This window comes from Protopterus annectens, chromosome 7.part0, assembly GCF_019279795.1.
Source record: "Protopterus annectens isolate FY-2018-M chromosome 7.part0, PAN1.0, whole genome shotgun sequence".
Lineage (NCBI taxonomy): Eukaryota > Metazoa > Chordata > Ceratodontiformes > Protopteridae > Protopterus > Protopterus annectens.
The window spans coordinates 1,165,296,205-1,165,314,888 of NC_056739.1; the positions used below are offsets into that span (position 1 = coordinate 1,165,296,205).

Consider the following 18,684-nt stretch of genomic DNA (forward strand, 5'->3'; position numbering starts at 1 on the left):
AATCTGATCACTGGAACAAACTATTAGAAAAGTATGGAAAACAAGAGTATTTTTTTGTTTTTTTTTTCAAGTTTTTTTCAGAAAGGCAGAAAATACAATAAATGCTGTGTTTTTCGACTAAATGCTATCAAAAGCTAGTACACTTGAGTGTATTAGCCTGTTGTTTAACTTTTAAGCAAAACTTAAACAAGCAAGTGCAATAAACAGTTCAAGCTATGAAAAACAGTAAAAATAGGTAATAGCAGAATAAAACAGGCAGAAATAGCAATCGAAGGCTTAAAAAGTCGAAAATGCAGAAAAAAATACTTAAAATCTGGAAAGTTTGTCTTTTCTGGTCTCTGCTGCTCTAGGAACTCTGCTGGACACCACGAGGAGCTGTGCTGAGTTCTCTATAGCCAGAAAAGCCCGCCAAAGCGTGCTTTATAGCAGGGGCTGGAAAAGACAGGAAATGACCCAAATGGCCAATAAACTACAAGTTACTGCTTTAAACCACTCCTCTAAGGACAAACAGGCAGCTCAGTACTCCCTACTCCCACTAGTGAGTAAAGAAACTACCCCTTGACCAAACAAGGAAAATGGAGAAAACAGGAACCAAGACAAAGCCCAGGGATCAGCAAAATCTGATCACTGGAACAAACTATTAGAAAAGTATGGAAAACAAGAGTATTTTTTTTGTTTTTTTTTCAAGTTTTTTCAGAAAGGCAGAAAATACAATAAATGCTGTGTTTTTCGACTAAATGCTATCAAAAGCTAGTACACTTGAGTGTATTTGCCTGTTGTTTAACTTTTAAGCAAAACTTAAACAAGCAAGTGCAATAAACAGTTCAAGCTATGAAAAACAGTAAAAATAGGTAATAGCAGAATAAAACAGGCAGAAATAGCAATCGAAAGGCTTAAAAAGTCGAAAATGCAGAAAAAATACTTAAAATCTGGAAAGTTTGTCTTTTCTGGTCTCTGCTGCTCTAGGAACTCTGCTGGACACCACGAGGAGCTGTGCTGAGTTCTCTATAGCCAGAAAAGCCCGCCAAAGCGTGCTTTATAGCAGGGGGCTGGAAAAGACAGGAAATGACCCAAAATGGCCAATAAACTACAAGTTACTGCTTTAAACCACTCCTCTAAGGACAAACAGGCAGCTCAGTACTCCCTACTCCCACTAGTGAGTAAAGAAACTACCCCTTGACCAAACAAGGAAAATGGAGAAAACAGGAACCAAGACAAAGCCCAGGGATCAGCAAAATCTGATCACTGGAACAAACTATTAGAAAAGTATGGAAAACAAGAGTATTTTTTTTGTTTTTTTTTTTCAAGTTTTTTTCAGAAAGGCAGAAAATACAATAAATGCTGTGTTTTTCGACTAAATGCTATCAAAAGCTAGTACACTTGAGTGTATTAGCCTGTTGTTTAACTTTTAAGCAAAACTTAAACAAGCAAGTGCAATAAACAGTTCAAGCTATGAAAAACAGTAAAAATAGGTAATAGCAGAATAAAACAGGCAGAAATAGCAATCGAAAGGCTTAAAAAGTCGAAAATGCAGAAAAAAATACTTAAAATCTGGAAAGTTTGTCTTTTCTGGTCTCTGCTGCTCTAGGAACTCTGCTGGACACCATAGGCTACTTGCTGAGGGTGGTGACAATGCAAATGGTGCCAGACAACCCACAGTGAGGAGATGGAGAAGAGTGTACAGGCCCAGGGTCACCTACCATGGGTTACATGAGCTGGAGATAGTGGAGAGCTATAGAGTGGACAGAGACCTCCTGCAGCAAATTGTCGAGCTGTGCAGGCCACGTCTCACACACAGAACCAACAGAGGGGAACCCATCCTAGTGGAAACCAAGGTATGTGTTGGCCTAAGAATACTAGCAACAAGTACCTTCCAGAGACCAACTGGTGATATGATGGGGATATCACAGGCATCAGCCTCCAGGGTACTGCACCAGTTCCTGGATGCCATGTCAGCACATGTCGGTGATCATGTATATTTCCCCAATGCCCGTGAGGTATTGGCCAGCAATATGCGTCTCTTCCAGCAAATAGCAGAATACCCTGAGGCAGTGGGTGCAATAGATTGCACGCACATATGCATCAAAGCACCAGCCGGTGAGCAGGGTAGGGCCTACATTAACCGCAAGTGCTTCCCCTCCATCAACTGCCAGGTCGTGTGTGATGCCCAGGGCATAATAATGAATGTGTGTGCTGGCTGCCCTGGGAGCTACCATGATTCCCATATCTGGCATTTGACGCAGCTGTACCAGACATTTGCCAATGGGGACATCCCACATGGACACCTAGTGGGGGATGCAGGTTATGCACTGGAGCCGTGGCTGATGACACCCATCAGAAATGCACACACACCTGAACAGGAAAGCCATAATGAGGCACACGCACAAACACATAATGTAATAGAGCATGTATTTGGGCTGCTCAAGTCACGGTTCCGGTGTCTGAACACATCTGGTGGAGCCTTACAGTACTCACCAACTACATGTACCCAAATTGTCATGGTATGTGCTATGCTACATAATATGATCTTGCAAAAACAGCTGCAGCAGGACCAGCACAGGGCTGGGCCAAACAGCCCCCCACCATTGCCAAGGCCATCACAGGCAGAGCGTGACTTGGAGGAGGAACAACCTGAGCCTGCCCCAGTAGGCAGAAGGAGGCGTGCCCAGTATGCCCTGGCCTTGGCAAAGAGGCAACGCATAGCACATACACTGGCTCAGTAGGAACCCTGGGAATGATACCCCTCTCTGACTCACTCATATAATAACAGGGATGCCTAAAATGACATAACCTGCTCTCAAACATGTACAGGGAGTGTAGTATATGCATCCGACAGAGGCAGCCCTGCAGCACCACCTGAGGCATGAATGCCATGTGTTAAGCAATGTAACACCATGTAGTATATGCACACTTGATGACCCTGACTAACATCCTACCCTCACCAAGCATGATGCCACAATATGACGATGAGATGATCAATTGCAATAATTGGCTGAAGTATTGCAGTTAGTCAAAGGGGATCCAATGTGTGCCAGCCTGGGATGACATGCTGAGCATGACATGATGCTCCACCTGCTAGGGGTGGCGTGCACCTATCAGTCCAGGCCTTATGGATACTGGCAAAGGCTGTTGTTACCCACAGCGTGCCCTGAATAGGTAAGGCTCAAAACACAAACCCCCCTCCATAGGTATCACAAGGGATAAGAACCTAGATGAAATGCTACCCAATGCCAGAAGTCTAAACAGCAAGATGCATGCAGTCTAAACTCCCCCAGTATGGAGAATGTTGATATCTTTCCTGTAACAGAAAACTGGGTCAAGGCTCAAAACAGCACCCTAACACTACCAGGTTACACCTCATACTGTGCTGTACAGCCTCAAAACATGGAACAAGCAACAAAAGGAGGGTGACTAGCAATAATTGTCAAGGATAACCACACCCCCATGTTGGTACCACAACAAGAAGCAGCATGGACTAGCCATGGTCAATTTACAGTGGCTAAAACTGCCTCCTAGTTTATAGCCTGCTACAGACTACCGTCCCAACACCAGGAAATGCACTTGGCCTATGTTGGAATACATGAATATATCAAGCCCTCCAAACCACATTATATTGGGTGACTGAAAATACCCAAACATAGACTGGGAGCATTATACTAGCTCCAACACTGTAGGACAAAAGTTCCTAGAATCCATAAACCAAAATGCCCAGGAACAATGTACCACTCCCACAAGAGGGGTAAGCATACTGGATGTGATAATCAGCAACATGCGTACTGGATGGCAAGATGAGAAGTGTATCCCTCACTGGTAAGACCAGACCATAGAGTAATCACACCGGATATACACATCCTGACCACAGTCCCTGGCCAGAAAACCACAGTGAAAAACATGTGTAAAGCAAAAGTTGCACTCCTCCAAACTGATGTGGAATCCATTAAAGGCCCTGTGCAGGTGCGAAATATGGGCCACACCTCAGAACCTGTTATCCAGGCATTCCATGAACACTGCCAGGAATGCTTGGATTATGCAATCCCAAATAAAACCAAGACACAATGCCATACACGCAGGCATCTGGCATGGTGGACCCCAGCCATTACCAAACCATGCAAGAGAATGAGGAAGCTACTACATGATAGAGCAAACATAAAGGGAAGTTATCACTGATCAGTAGTATGGCAATAAAATATGTCCACACATACAATCCACTAATGCCAGCTACAACAAGTTGAATCTGTGAATCTTGAGGCAATGTTACACCTGCCCCAAGTACACAGACAACCCTCAACTCCCCCCAAGAAATACAAATATATGTGAGAGATGCAACCATTTATCCAAACTGGAGGCTGAGCTCCCTCAACTCAGTACTGTCAAAACTAGTCAGGAGGAGAAGGTAACCACACACACCACAAACCCAGTCCCACATAGACCTATCACAACTGCAAACCAAAGACATAAACACAGAAAAACATTCCCGGAGGCCCTAATTACAAACACACCACATCAACAGAGGCCTCCAAAGCAGACACCCAAGCAACCACAACCTCCAAACATAGCACATGCAACACATAGTACACAAAGCTGGTGTGCCAAACAGTCACAGGCCAGAAGGAGAAACAACATGCCTGATACAGTTGTAAAAGGTGACTCCATAGTCAGACACACTGCTGTCCCATTCACCAGACTGAACAAGGGAAAGGGTACAGTAAGGTGCCTGTAGGCTGCTACAATACGCCACATAACACAAGTATGCAGGTCACCACAAAGCAAGTAGAAATATGATGCAGTCATTGTCCATGCTGGCGTGAATGACCTGAGATGTACCTCCCTGGACTACATGAAAAGAGACATAGATGAGCTCTCCGATTATGTAGTCCAAGCCGGTATGACACTGACCGTTTGCAGCATCCTACCCTCACCAAGAATTATGCCACAGTACAAACACAGAATGATTAGCTTTAACAAGTGGCACAATTACTGGTGTCATTCCAAGGGGATTCAATGTCTGTCTGCTTGGGATGTCATGCTTGACAAGCCACGCTGCTGTTCCAGGGATGGCTTGCACCTGTTACCCCTGGGCGTCTGGATACTGGCTAAGGCTTTTGCCACCTCCAGAGAGCCTTTTGTAGGCAAGGCTGAAAAGACTAACCCACCACCCTAGAAAACATAAGTGGAAAGAAACATAAGGGTAATGCTGACCAATGCCAGACGTGTAAACCTCAATATGCATGCTCCCGAGGCCCTCCCCAGTATGGAGAACATTGATGTTCGTGCAGTGACAGAAACCTGCAGCAAAGCTCCTGACAGCACACCAGCACTACCGGGTTATACCTCATATCATGTGTTATGGCCCCAAAACCTGGACCAAAACATAAAAGGAGGGGGAGTATCCATATTCAGCACAGACACCCACACGTCCAGGTAACTGACAATGTACGAAGCATCGGAGACCACCCATGTGCAACTAACCGTAGGCAAAACTGCTGTACAGTCTGTAGCATGCTACAGACCACACTCTCACACACAGGAGCCCAACCCAGCCATCCTGAAGACACTGGACAGTATGAATGTCTCACCAAATACCAAACAAGGCACTCACAAATTACCACATAGGTGGTAATCCATTATGTATGGAAGGAGTAATCAGGGACCTAGGGACACAAGTGGACAGTAACCTGTTATGTGACACTCACACTGCCAATGTGGCTAGGAAGACTGTCTATATTGGACACTGTATCATGAAAGGATTCACATCTACGTCAACAGAGGTCATTGTGCCCTTATACTGTTCTCTTATCAGACCCATAATCTAGTACAATGCCTCATTTGGGATGGACCTTACCCAACACCTGCAGCAGTTAGAAAGACCTCAAAGGTACCTCACCAAGAGGATAAAGGGTCTCAAATATATGTCATATGCTGCCTGGCTGTAGACACCCCAGCTGAATGCAGTCACATACTGCCTACACAGAGGCGTTGTATGCCTGTTGTACAAGGCCATGTCCAACACAGGAGTAATGGACATGCTCCACCCCAGAAAACCCAAAGCCATCGGAGCTGTGAGAGTGAGAGATGTCAACCTCAACACATAATGAAATAGGATGTGCTGTAGGGACAGATACATAACCCAGAGGCTCCCTACACCCTGGAACGGAATCCCACTCCATGTTAGGCAGAGCCCCTCACTGACACTCTTCAACAGGAATCTTGCCAAGTGGATGGATGACCGTAGATGTACACTGGGGGTCTTCACTGTGTCACGTCCAGACAGAGGCACAGTAAAGTAAATCATAAATGGCCATAATATTCACATAGCAAGGGGTGGTGAAAGCCACACACACTCTGGCTAGGCTTATAAATGCCCTAGGGCGGATAGCCTAGTATGAACCTATGAACCTATGAAGATACAAATTGTAGAGGACACTAAGGATAATCACAAGGCTTTCTTAACTGATGGTAGGAACCTTGTTGGGAATTCACAGATATGCTCTGAATCACTCAAATATTACAAACAACATACCAAACACACACACATATTGCCAACATCCAACCTGACAGGTGCAGTGCAACCCCCCCCCCCCAAAATGCAAAATATCTATCCCAGCAGACTGCTGGCCCCCTAAGAGCCAGCATCTACAAAGGAAAACACACAGCATCAATGGTATGAGATGGTGTCCTGGGCTGAGTCCAACATGGACTCCAAGAAGAATGGAATGCCAAATAACACTACTGCTCAATGTCAGCCTTACCACAGGATATGTACCCAAAGAGCAGTGTACAACAACAGTGGTCCTTCTCAACAAAGGTGTTGCCTGAATGGATACTGCAAACTACCACCCCAGAATCCTGACAAGCTTGGTCTGCACAGCTATGGAAAGGATCAGCATGTACCGCAGACATAAAGATATTGGGGACCTACTGACACCGGACCCTACCCAGCGTGGCTTTCTTAAGCGCAGATCCTGCCCCTTAAACATGTTTGACTCATTTGAAACAGTCATTAAGGTCATTGATGAGGGCAATGTGGTCCACACAGCGTAGCTGTACCTTGCAAAGGCTTCCATACAATACCCCACGTGTTCATTATAGATAAGCTCACCAGCTTAAATATAAACCCCTATGTCAGTAGAGGGGTTGCAAACCAGACGAAGGACAGAACTGACATGGTCAGACATGCTGCAGCCATGTCAGACTACAAACCAGATATAACTGGCATCCCACAAGGCTTGGTCCTGGGACCTCCCTCGTTTGGTATATATGTCCCATAGGTACAGGCCAACATGGAAGCACTTTGTCTGAACAAGTTTGCAGAGGACTACAAACTGGCCACCATATCTGACCCTCCAGCTGACACAAGCATCCCACAAAAGGGCCACATAGAAACAGACAACTGGTGCCATAGCCATGTTAGCAAGCTAATTGCAGAAAAGTGTATAGTCAACCCCTGTGCATATGCAATAAGTGCCCACCAATTACCATATAGGTGTTAACCCATTAAGTACTTAACATATAATGAGAGACCTGGGGACACAAATTGATAGATATCCTTCATTGGACAAACATGTGGCTGTAGTGGTTACAGAAACATACCATATACCCACCTAATCATGAAGGTTGTCAGATCTAGATAAGGGGAGGTCATTGTGGCTCTGCAGTCATCCTTCATCAGCGTTACAATTGACTACAATAGCAACTGTGGGATGTACCTCAGCAGACACCTCCATCAACTGTAAAGTCCCCAAAAGTACCTCACCAGGAGTATCAAAGAGCTTGAACAGATGCCATGTGTTGCCTGATTAAACAAACTGCAGCTCCACACACTGCCATACTGCCCACCCAGAGGCAAGCTGTGCCTGATGTATAAAGCCATGTCCAAGCTGGAATCAATGAACATGCTGCACCTTGTACAATCTGAATGGCAGTGAGTTATGCACATGAGAGACCTGAACCCCAGCACTGACATACATAGGACAAGCTGTACTGAATGATCCATAACACAGAAGCCACCCCCACTCTTGAGTAAACTCCCAGTACAGATTAGCCAGAGAGTCACTCATCAACTCTCCTCAAGAGGAATCTTGACGAGTGGATGGGAGATGGTAGGTTTACCCTGGGTATCACTGTTATGTCATGGGTAGACGGAGGCACAGTATACTAACCATGACATATGTCATGGCAAACTCCACTTACAATGTGGGTCGAAGGACAAACACACTCTCCGACTATCATTAGAAATGGCCTAGGGCACATCGCTAGTGTTTGCCAATGTCCACCTATGTTGTGGAATACACTACCAATGTTGGACAAGCCTAGTTTAAGTAGTTCATATCTGAACATAACGCAACATGGTCAGATGTGCACAACTGGCCCCTAACCAGTCTGTTGTGCTCACTATGAAAATGTAAAGCAGTGATAGGACTAAAGCCCAGGATACTGTCCACCACAGTGAAAGTACTGAACCAGTACACTATACGGTACTACAGTGTTAGGTCAGTATGAAAGGATGTTGACAACTGTATGCAAAGTATCCCATGCAAACCCTGCAGGCACAGTATAATCCCTGTTGTGTTCATACACAAAGCAGTTGGACAGTAAGTAAACAACATGACACACAACACACAACCATAAACGTGAGATATTGTTGAAGTTCACACTCATCCACAAATGTGGTGGGCTGCAGAGTTCAACATATGGAAAGCTCACACTGGGCATGCTCACACACTTTGATAAATGAGACATATGTCAGACAACATGCCATGGAAAGCCTGAACTGGGCATGCTCACACACTTAGGCCAAATCTCAGTTTAGCAGTTGGCCACACATGTCTGGTATTTGTACGTGTTATTCCAGGAACCAACCACATTACAGCAATCTGCCCAGTGCACACAGTTAAATGACTACAGAGACATAAGTGATATAGTGGATCCCTCTCATATTCAAACATCTTCTACAGATACACAAGTTGTTCATAGAAACAGGGAATGCTATGGCAATAAAGACCTGCAAACAGTCTATCAGCAACAAATATTGTGCATCTGACAATTAAACATATGGGTGTAGAGGTCAACACTAGGCTGTTTGCCCTAGGGAATGACAGCTTAACCAAAGTGTGCTTGGCATCTGCCTCCCCAGTACAGTAGGCTACTGTGCCACTGTAAAGTAGGTCACATAAGGCACCGTGTGAGGCTAGTGTGCTGTGCCTCCATCAAGCAGGGACACAGTGGAGATCCAAGGGGTTGAATTTGCCAAGCCACATCCATGTTGTTGGTGTGTGCTGGAAGAGGGTTGGTGAGGACCTCTTACAGTAAGTGGGCGTCAATAACAGACTGAGGGGAGCCTTATCTGCATTTTCTGGACAATTTCACTGTCAACACTTTGTCGTGATGATTATGAGGGATTGAAGTGTCTTGCCAGTACTGTTCAGAGATGTCCTCCCTCTGTGGGCTACTGCTCTGCAATGTATTAGCTCACTCATTCTGTTGGACAGCTCATATATGGCTGGTGTACACCTGACAGGTGTCCTGTTGTGGAGGAGTCATGGGTATATTTGGGATAGCATGATCAATGCAAACCTTCCATGTGCTCATAGAATGCAGTTGTCAAGGATTATGCAGAGTGGCCTGTATACTCACCCAGCATTGGTCCTTTGAAGTCTTCCACCCCAGTCTTCACAAGTGTAAAGTCTGCTTTTGATAAATGCACTTTGTTTGCAGTGACAACCTTACCTGGGGGTGGGGATGGGATATGGATGTCCAGGGAAAGGTGGGTATGGTCAGATATCAACAATGGTGGTCTACCTCTGGTGTGGAACAGTGAGTACCCATGTTGCAGATGGTCAGGTGCAATATGTATTCCCCCTTGTGGCTGTGGTGAGTGGTTCTGCCATAGCACATGGACTCACAAATTGTAGTGGCTGTAGGGTAATGTTGTAGAGGCCTGAGTAGTTCCAACACACAATATACCTGTACCTGACGTTAACAACTGGAATGGTTGGTGTATGTGAACACCTGCATATCTTGGCACTGTTCCCAGGGAAGCAAAGTGTGTGTCCTGGATGTGGGAGGGGTGGTCTGAACTGGTTGTGTTGTGTGTTACAGGTCCTGTGGTCACGAAGCATGGTATAGAACATAACCTGCCAGTGCTGATGTGCATATCTGACCCTGAAGTAGGTGGCTGCAAATGCATATATATGCTATCCCCCACCTGACAGGTAGTACTAGATGTACATACCTCTGTAGAAATAATGATGTCAGCACCCTATAAATACTGCAGGTGCAGAACAGATGCTCAGTAATTTGGATAGTGTGCTCTGCTAATGCGTCTCCCTCAAATGTCATAATGTAGTTAGGTAGGGGTTTGAATCCTGCAAATGTTCAGTGTGTGTGTGTGTGGGTGAGCGGGGTTGGTGTGTGTGCAACTCTGTGTGAGGGAAATGTCCATTTTGGCAACTGGGAAAACACACTACAGAATGCACATTCCCCTTTCTAAACACTGATGATGTCAGCACCCTATAAGTACAGCAGGAGAAGAAAAACTTTCCAGTAATGTGAATAGCGCGCTCCGCTAATGCGCCCATCTCGAATGTCATGACATAGTTAGGTAGGGGTTTGAATTCTGCATATGCTCAGTGTGTGTGGTTGGGTGAGGGGGGTTAGTGTGTGTGCAATTCTGTATGAAAAAAATGTCCCTTTTGGCAAATAGGAGAACACACTACAGGATGCACATTCCTCTTTCTAAACACTGATGATGTCAGCACCCTATAAGTACAGCAGGAGAAGAGAGACCTCCCAGTAATATGAATAGCACACTCTGTTAATGCATGCGTCTTGAGTGTGATAGCATAGTTAGGTAGAAATTTGAATCCTGCAAGTGTGTGTGTTTGGGTAAGGGGGGGGGGGGTTAGTGTGTGCGCAATTCTGTATGAGAGAAGCATCCCTTTTGGCAACTAGGAGAACACACTACAGGATGCACATTCCCCTTTCTAAACACCAATGATGTCAGCACCCTATAAGTACAGCAGGAGAAGGAAAGCCTCCCAGTAATGCAAATAGTGCACTCCTCTAATGTGTCCATTTTGAGTGTCATAACATAGTTAGGTAGGGGTTTGAATCCTGCAAATGTGTGTGTTTGGACAAGGGGGATTAGTTTGTGTGCAATTCTGTGTGAGGAAAATATCCCTTTTGGCAACTAGGAGAACACACTACAGGATGCACATTCCCCTTTCTAAACACTGATGATGTCAGCACCCTATAAGTACAGCAGGAGAAAGGAAACCTCCCAGTAATGCAAATAACACGCTCTGCTAATGTGTCTGTCTGGAGTTTCATAACATAGTTAAGTAGGGGTTTGAATCCTACAAATAGCAAGTGTGTGTGTGGGGGGGGGTGGAAGTAGAGTGTGTGCAATTACATGTCTGAGAGAACTGACCCTTTTGGCAACCAGTACAACACACCAGCTGCTGCATATTCCAATCTCTACACAGAGATGATGTCAGCACCCTACAAGTACAGCAGAAGAGGGTAAATCTCCCAGTAATGCAAATAGCACGCTCTGCTACTGCATCTCTCACTACTGTCATAGCACAGTTAGTTATGGCTTTGAATTCCACACATGCCACGTGTGTTTTTGTCACACAGAATGCCCATGTGTGTGGGCTGTTGTTCACAATAATGCATGGCATCGATTAAACCAGTAATGGCAATGGACACAGATGATGTATGTGTGTGCCAAATACACATATGTACCTGTGACCTTCAATAGTTCCCATGTCTGACACCTGCCATATGTGAATACATGGTATTTGCACTGGATAACATTATGACTGTGGTCTTCTGTGAGGGTGCTGCATGTGGTATGTGTATATATACAGTGTGAGTTGTATATGGTATCATCCTAGCAGCGAGAGATACACATCTGGTCTGGGGCATATAGTCTACATGTTGTTGATGAACAGGTGCTGCATGTTTTCACCTGTTGTGGGAGTGGTAACAAGTTGTTCCATAGCAATGCAGTGACTACATGCTAGGAACCTTTAAGCTAGGGTGTTGTAGCTACAGTAATTCATCAGCATTCAGTAATACGTCAGCATTCCTGGTGAGGGTATGATGCCAACCAAGGTCAGGGTCATACCAGCCTGTGCCACATGCTCAGAGAGCCCTTCTATGTTCCCTATCATGTAGTCCAGGGAGGTACATCACAGGTCAGCCATAGTGGCATGGACAATGACTGAGTCATATGTGTCCATGCCTCTGACTGACCTGTATGCTTGTGTTATGTGGTGGACCATAGTGCCCCACGGGCATATCACTTTGACCTTCACCTTGTCCAGCCTAGTGAGCGGGACCTCACTGTACCGGACAATAAAGGTACCTAACACAACTGTAGCAGGTGTGTTGTCTAGCTGTACAGGCTTTGACTGTTTGGTACACAGAATTTGTGTGCTATGTGTTGCATGTGCTGTGTTCCGGCTTAACGTATGCCTGTGTGCCAGCTGCAGAGGTGTCTGCTGCTCAGGCAGGATGCTATTCTGAGGCTCCACGAATGGCCCAGTGTGTTCACGTGTTTGGATTACTGTCAGTGTAGGCCTACATCAGACTGGTATTGTAGTCACTGTAGTATTTCATGCCACCTGACAGGTTATGCCAGTACTGGGTTCAGAGTGCTTAGTCCCCAGTTTGGCTATGTGGTTGCATCTCATACATGTGTTGTACATCCATGTGTAGGGGAGAGGGTTGACTGTGTACATGTGGCAGCTGTGACATTGCCACATGACCCACATATTCCACACCTGTACCATAGAGGTGACTGACAAGTGACCTTTGCACATGCTACCATAGTATTGTGATTGCCATGGTGATTAACAGCACATAGGGCCAATGGGGAACAAGATACAGAAGGTGAGTATGTGAGGGTGTAGTGCCTGTGATTAGTTAACACTGGCATATATGACTGCTCATGTGGACAAATGCCAGGTAAGTCATATGCAATGTGTCACAGGCAACGTACATGTGAACAGGACAAACAGTGATGTTCTGTCAAGTGAGACATGGACATACATATAGTAAGCTATGTAGATGTCACTAGGAGTCCACATAAGCTCTGTAACTCTGCATTGCAGGTGGGATCAGTGTTCCAGGGTAACTGCAAGCAAATATGCATGCAAACAAAGCTACAGTAAGCAGGGCTGCATGTAGTCCATTGTACAACAAACAAGCTGTACCACTTCCAGTAGGTAACAGTGCAAATATGCAGGCACTATACACATGTACATGGAAATACACATGTCAGATGGCTAGGGTCCAGTCTCAGCGCACACAAGTGTACAGACCATGTACCATCAGGATGTACAATAACTGGATGGAAACCCAGGTGCTCATACCTGCAGTAATACACATGTCAAATAACAGACACTGAGCCTTCACTCAGTGGTTCCATACTTAGTAGGATGTATGCTACCTGTCCTGCCACCACAGTATCCCTGACATTTATGGGGACTCTCCCTCCTGTGAAAGTTAGTTTTGTGTGTGGGGGCTGTCTAGCATGGTATGAGATGTGAGCTTACAGTGCTAGGGTGCTCCTGTGTGTCCTGTACCAGTCGTGTAGTACTGCACACATATCAACATCCTCAAACATCTGCATTGCAGAGTCCAGTGTGGGCAACATGCCACTTGCAGTTTACATGTCCATCATTGCATATCAATACTTTCATTACCTTATCCCCTGTGCTACCTATGTATGTAGCCTTCTGTTGACATCCTTACCACCAGTATGCCAACATGTGCAGATGATACACTATGGTACTTACCATGGGTGTAGACAACAGTACAAGACAATCATACTCTTACTGCATCAGGCATGCTGGGATATACCCACAATTATATCAGCACACAGTACTGTTAACAACATGATACTATTACTACACGTCTATGTAGTCACCCTGTGCATCAGCAACATGTTAACCTGTACCTGCACTGATGTTACAGATTGCAGGAGGTGGCACAGTTTTATCATATGCACAGGATGTGAACTTGGTATGCCTGAGTCTGCCACTGATACCAACAATTGACATGTATGTGTATGTGTGTTGGTGAGGGACAGCAGTACAAGGTGGGGCAATGTTGATGCAGTGTGTACTTGTATGCGGTAGTCCTACGTGTTGTCAATTCACATGTGTGTATGGATGCACACAGTTTCACCTCATGGCTGCCATATACTGGTGTTTGTGGACAGCCACAGACTGTACCTGCCAGGTCATACAGATCAGTGTCTCTGGCCATGGACACAGTACCTGTGCCTTGCAGGGGTGCTACGGACCGTATCTGGTACAAATCCGGACTGGGTACTGTCATCAGAAGCAGGTGTTCATTGACTGGACACAGATCCCTGTCAGGCCTGTCCAGAGCCACGTGCACGTGGTCTCCTGGGGCGGTCTGATGACAGCACAGACCCAGCATTGCTGGGGCAGCTGCTGGCACTATGGGGGCAGCCGCGGCCCTGTTGTCATCTGCGACAACTGCCAGCTGCTGCTGTTGCTGGCATACGCCCACGTCAATGCCTCAACCATCCACCATTGCCCTGGCTCATGGACATTTAGTTGTGGAACCGATCTAATATGTCCCCACAACGTCTGTCTATGACATTGGTGAAATTACGGATGGCAGCTGCAATGTCACGCATACTGTCAGTCATGGCTGTGCGACATGCTATCAGCTCCCTCAGACCCTGTCTGGTGTACCGTTCCATACGCGACTGTGCCTGGATGACAGCTCAAAACATAGCTGAGGTTGTAAGACCTCTGTGGGCATGTCTGACAGGGGCAGTATGCCCATGGATGCTCCCATGAGAACCTCTGGACATCTGTCTGTGTGGTACCATCTCAGGGCCATGCCCATGGCTGCTGTGTGGGGAAGCATGTGCCACAGATACCACATTACCCTGGTCAATGCCCACTGTATCCTGTCCGTCACCTAGGGACATTGGTGACAAAGGGTGTATTGGCAGGATGACTGTGCACATTGATGGGGTTGACAGCTGTGTACTGTCAATTGGCTGACCAATGACGGACCCTGGCATACCTTCCTGTGCCATTACACAGATGTCATCATTATCAGTACCCGTGGCACCTGATTCAGGTTCCCTGCTGCATGACACCAGAGCAGCACCAGAACCTGTGGGATGGAAACAAGAAACACAGTTTACAATGTCTACACAATGTTACCAGTGATGCACACATGCACAGGTGCACACATGCACACATGCACACATGCACAGGTGCACACATGCACGCATGCACACATGCACACGTGCACACATGCACAGGTGCACACATGCACACGTGCACATGTGCACAGGTGCACGCATGCACACATGCACACATGCACAGGTGCACACATGCACACGTGCACACATGCACAGGTGCACACATGCACACAGTTGCACACATGCACACTTGCACACAGTTGCACACAGTTGCACACAGTTGCACACTTGCACACTACTCAGTATGCGAGATATCAATACACAGACACAGACACACCTGCATGCTTACACAGAGCACTACTAAGTGAGCCTAATATTACTATTACTATCAAGACTATTAAAGGTATTGTTAATACACACTCACCAGCATGGATAGGCTGCATTGCTGTTACACCGGAGGGACCTGCAGAAGTGAGGAAATTAATGTCAGTGGGCACAACTGTGCCATTGTTACTGAGTGTGATACAGGTCAGTAGTACAACAGTTACCTTTCACAGGTCAGCTGCTGATATTGACAATATCACACTTGCACATTAAATACTATGATGACAGCTACAAACCAAGGACACACCTCACACATGCATTAACTACCAGTGTACACAACAGTCAACTATACATATGGCATATTACCTGCACGCTCGTAGTCTTGCTGCTGTGTGGCTCCAACCACCATCATAATGCAGGTCTGCTGCTGTTGTTGTTGTTGGCGGGCTGGAGCCACAACACTTATGAGTAGTCCCTCCAGTCTGGTGAGTGGGGGATGTGTAGCCACCCCACCACCTGTGTCAACCTGTTGCCTGTGGATATCCAACGCATGCTGACGGACATTTCTGATTAAATCACTGCAGTGATGTCGTACCTGCTCATATGTCCTATTATGCATGCCTATGTCATTTATCTGACAGACCAGGTCTTGCCACAGTGCAGCCCTCTCCTGCTGATTCTGGCTGGTACGGGAAAAGAGTATTGCATAATCCCGCACCAGGCTCTGGTGTATTTCCTCATCCTCAGCTACAGAGTACGCTGGATTGCGCTGGTGAGCCATGGTCCTGAAAAAGGAAATAACATGATATCAGCAAAATATGTCAGCAGAATTTGGCACACATACTACACATGCTACTCGACTGTTGTGATACAACATATCTCACATATATAGCATCTGTCTGTCTATTGGTGGATACACATGTAAATGGCCAGGTATCAGTGCTCAGCCAACAACTGTGCAACAGTACCTGGCACACTCCATATGACATACTACCAAACCCCAGCAGTCAGAACACTGATTCAGGTCCAAAGCACCTCCTCACTCTGGGGGTTTGCATCGAGGTACTGTATGGGGTACATCAACTACTGTGTGCTGACCACAAACTAATTGCCCTAGATATACACATCCCACCTCCACCACCAGCACAAACGACTACAGTGAATAACATTTCAAGTGCAAACTTTACACTTCATAACACTGACATGGTATCCTTTAAGCCCACTGGGCCAGTGGAAGACACAATCCACAATGCTGACCCCTTCACAAATGATTTCTATGGACATCTCCGAGAATGCATGGATCATGCAATCCCATATAAGACCAAGACACTCTCCACAAAGGGAAAGCATCCTGTCTGGTGGACCCCAGCCATAGACAGATTGTATAACAAAAGATGGAAGCTACTGCAAGACAGAGCATAATTCCATAAAGGGAAGGCATGTCTGATCAGCACTAGTAAGGAGCTATTTTCTCTCATACAAACATCCATGGGCAACTTTGAGAGGGAAATCAACGGGGACACTACAGATAACCACAAGGCCTTCTTCAGTTATGTTAGCAACCTTGTCAGAAACCCTCCAATATGCTCATAGTTAGTACACAACAACAAATAATTCACTGAACCCACAGATATTGGCAACATTGTGGCAGACAGGTTCAGTGCAAGTTTCCTCCCTCTTCCCCAAACTAAGACATACTTATCCCAGCTGACTGTAACCTCCCTGTCATCACAGATGTCCAGGTGAGAGCCGCCCTCAGAAAAGCAGTAAACACAGCATCAATGGGTCCTGATGGTATCCCCGGTTGCATGCTACATGAACTCCAAGAGGAGCTAAACACACATATAGAAGTGCTATGTAACACTAGCCTGACTACAGGATATGTACCTGTACACTGGCGTACAGCAGCAGTGGTTCCACTCCACGAAGGAGGCACCTCTACATACCAATACAATACAACACAATACAATACATTACAATACAATACAATACAATATGCTATTGCCCCTGGGACTACAGCAGCATACTGTTCTGCTACCCTGACCATTGTGACACATGTGATGTGATGGTACCTGCTCCTGTCAAACAGTTACACAGGGTGACTCATATGGCATACTACCTATCTGACTAACATTCAGCAGGGGTATGTGTGACATGTACTCATGGGGAGTCTTGCTTCTTAATGCTGTGTGGTTTATTGCAGGGTATGTCTTATCTGTGGGTAGGAACCTGTACCTCCACCATGTGCTCTCTACTGCAGTGTCACGGACAACACACAGCAGTCATTTAGGTTGTGGATGGTGTGAGGTGTTACTATGGTTGTTGGACATCTGTCATGGGTGTGACTTAAGTATGTAAATCCAGGAGTGGTAACCTCTATGTGGGTAGTATGTGTGTACTCTGTGGTGTTGTCAGTCACTGTGCATTGGTAATGTGTGTGAGTGCATTGTCACAGTGTTGTACATGTCACTGTGTCCTTCTCCATATCTGTAGCTGTCATGTGAGGTACATATAGTGGCAGCCATTGTGTGGTGTGGAGGGGTACACTGACCTACATGTCTGTAGCTGACACACCATGTCTGCTGATACATACCATGTGCAGGTATTCCAGGAATAGTGTGCCACTGTGACTATCATTGGGGGGACTATTGTACACATTTATGACCCTGTTCACCCCTGACACATGCAGTGGTGGGCAGCCAATCACATATCTGGTGGTTACTGGTGTAGGTGATTTGAAATAGGGTATGGTACTCCAGTTTTGACACTGGTGTTCACTCCATGCCTTTGTCACCAGGCACCTGTTGCAATACATCTGTACACATGTGCCTCACTCAGAATATAAATACATCTCTCTCTCTCTCTCTCTGTATATATATATATATATGTATATATATATATCTATATATCTATATGTATATACATATATATATATATATATATATATATATATATATATATATATATATATATATATATATATATATATATATATATATATATATATATATATATATATATATCTATATATATTTATATATATGTATATATATATATATATATATATATATATATATATATATATGTCTGTATACATATACACATATATGTATCGATGTACATATATTGCTATAGATATGGAGAGGGGGGTGTGTGACAGA

The 18,684-nt window shown here is 45.4% G+C and overlaps 1 protein-coding gene across 2 annotated transcripts in view; it reads right to left on the reverse strand.

The window, feature by feature from the left end:
* The window catches only part of SEMA7A (semaphorin 7A (John Milton Hagen blood group)), a 550,369-nt gene that overhangs the window by 426,601 nt on the left and 105,084 nt on the right, over positions 1-18,684 (reverse strand). The gene's annotated exons all lie outside the window — the stretch shown is intronic.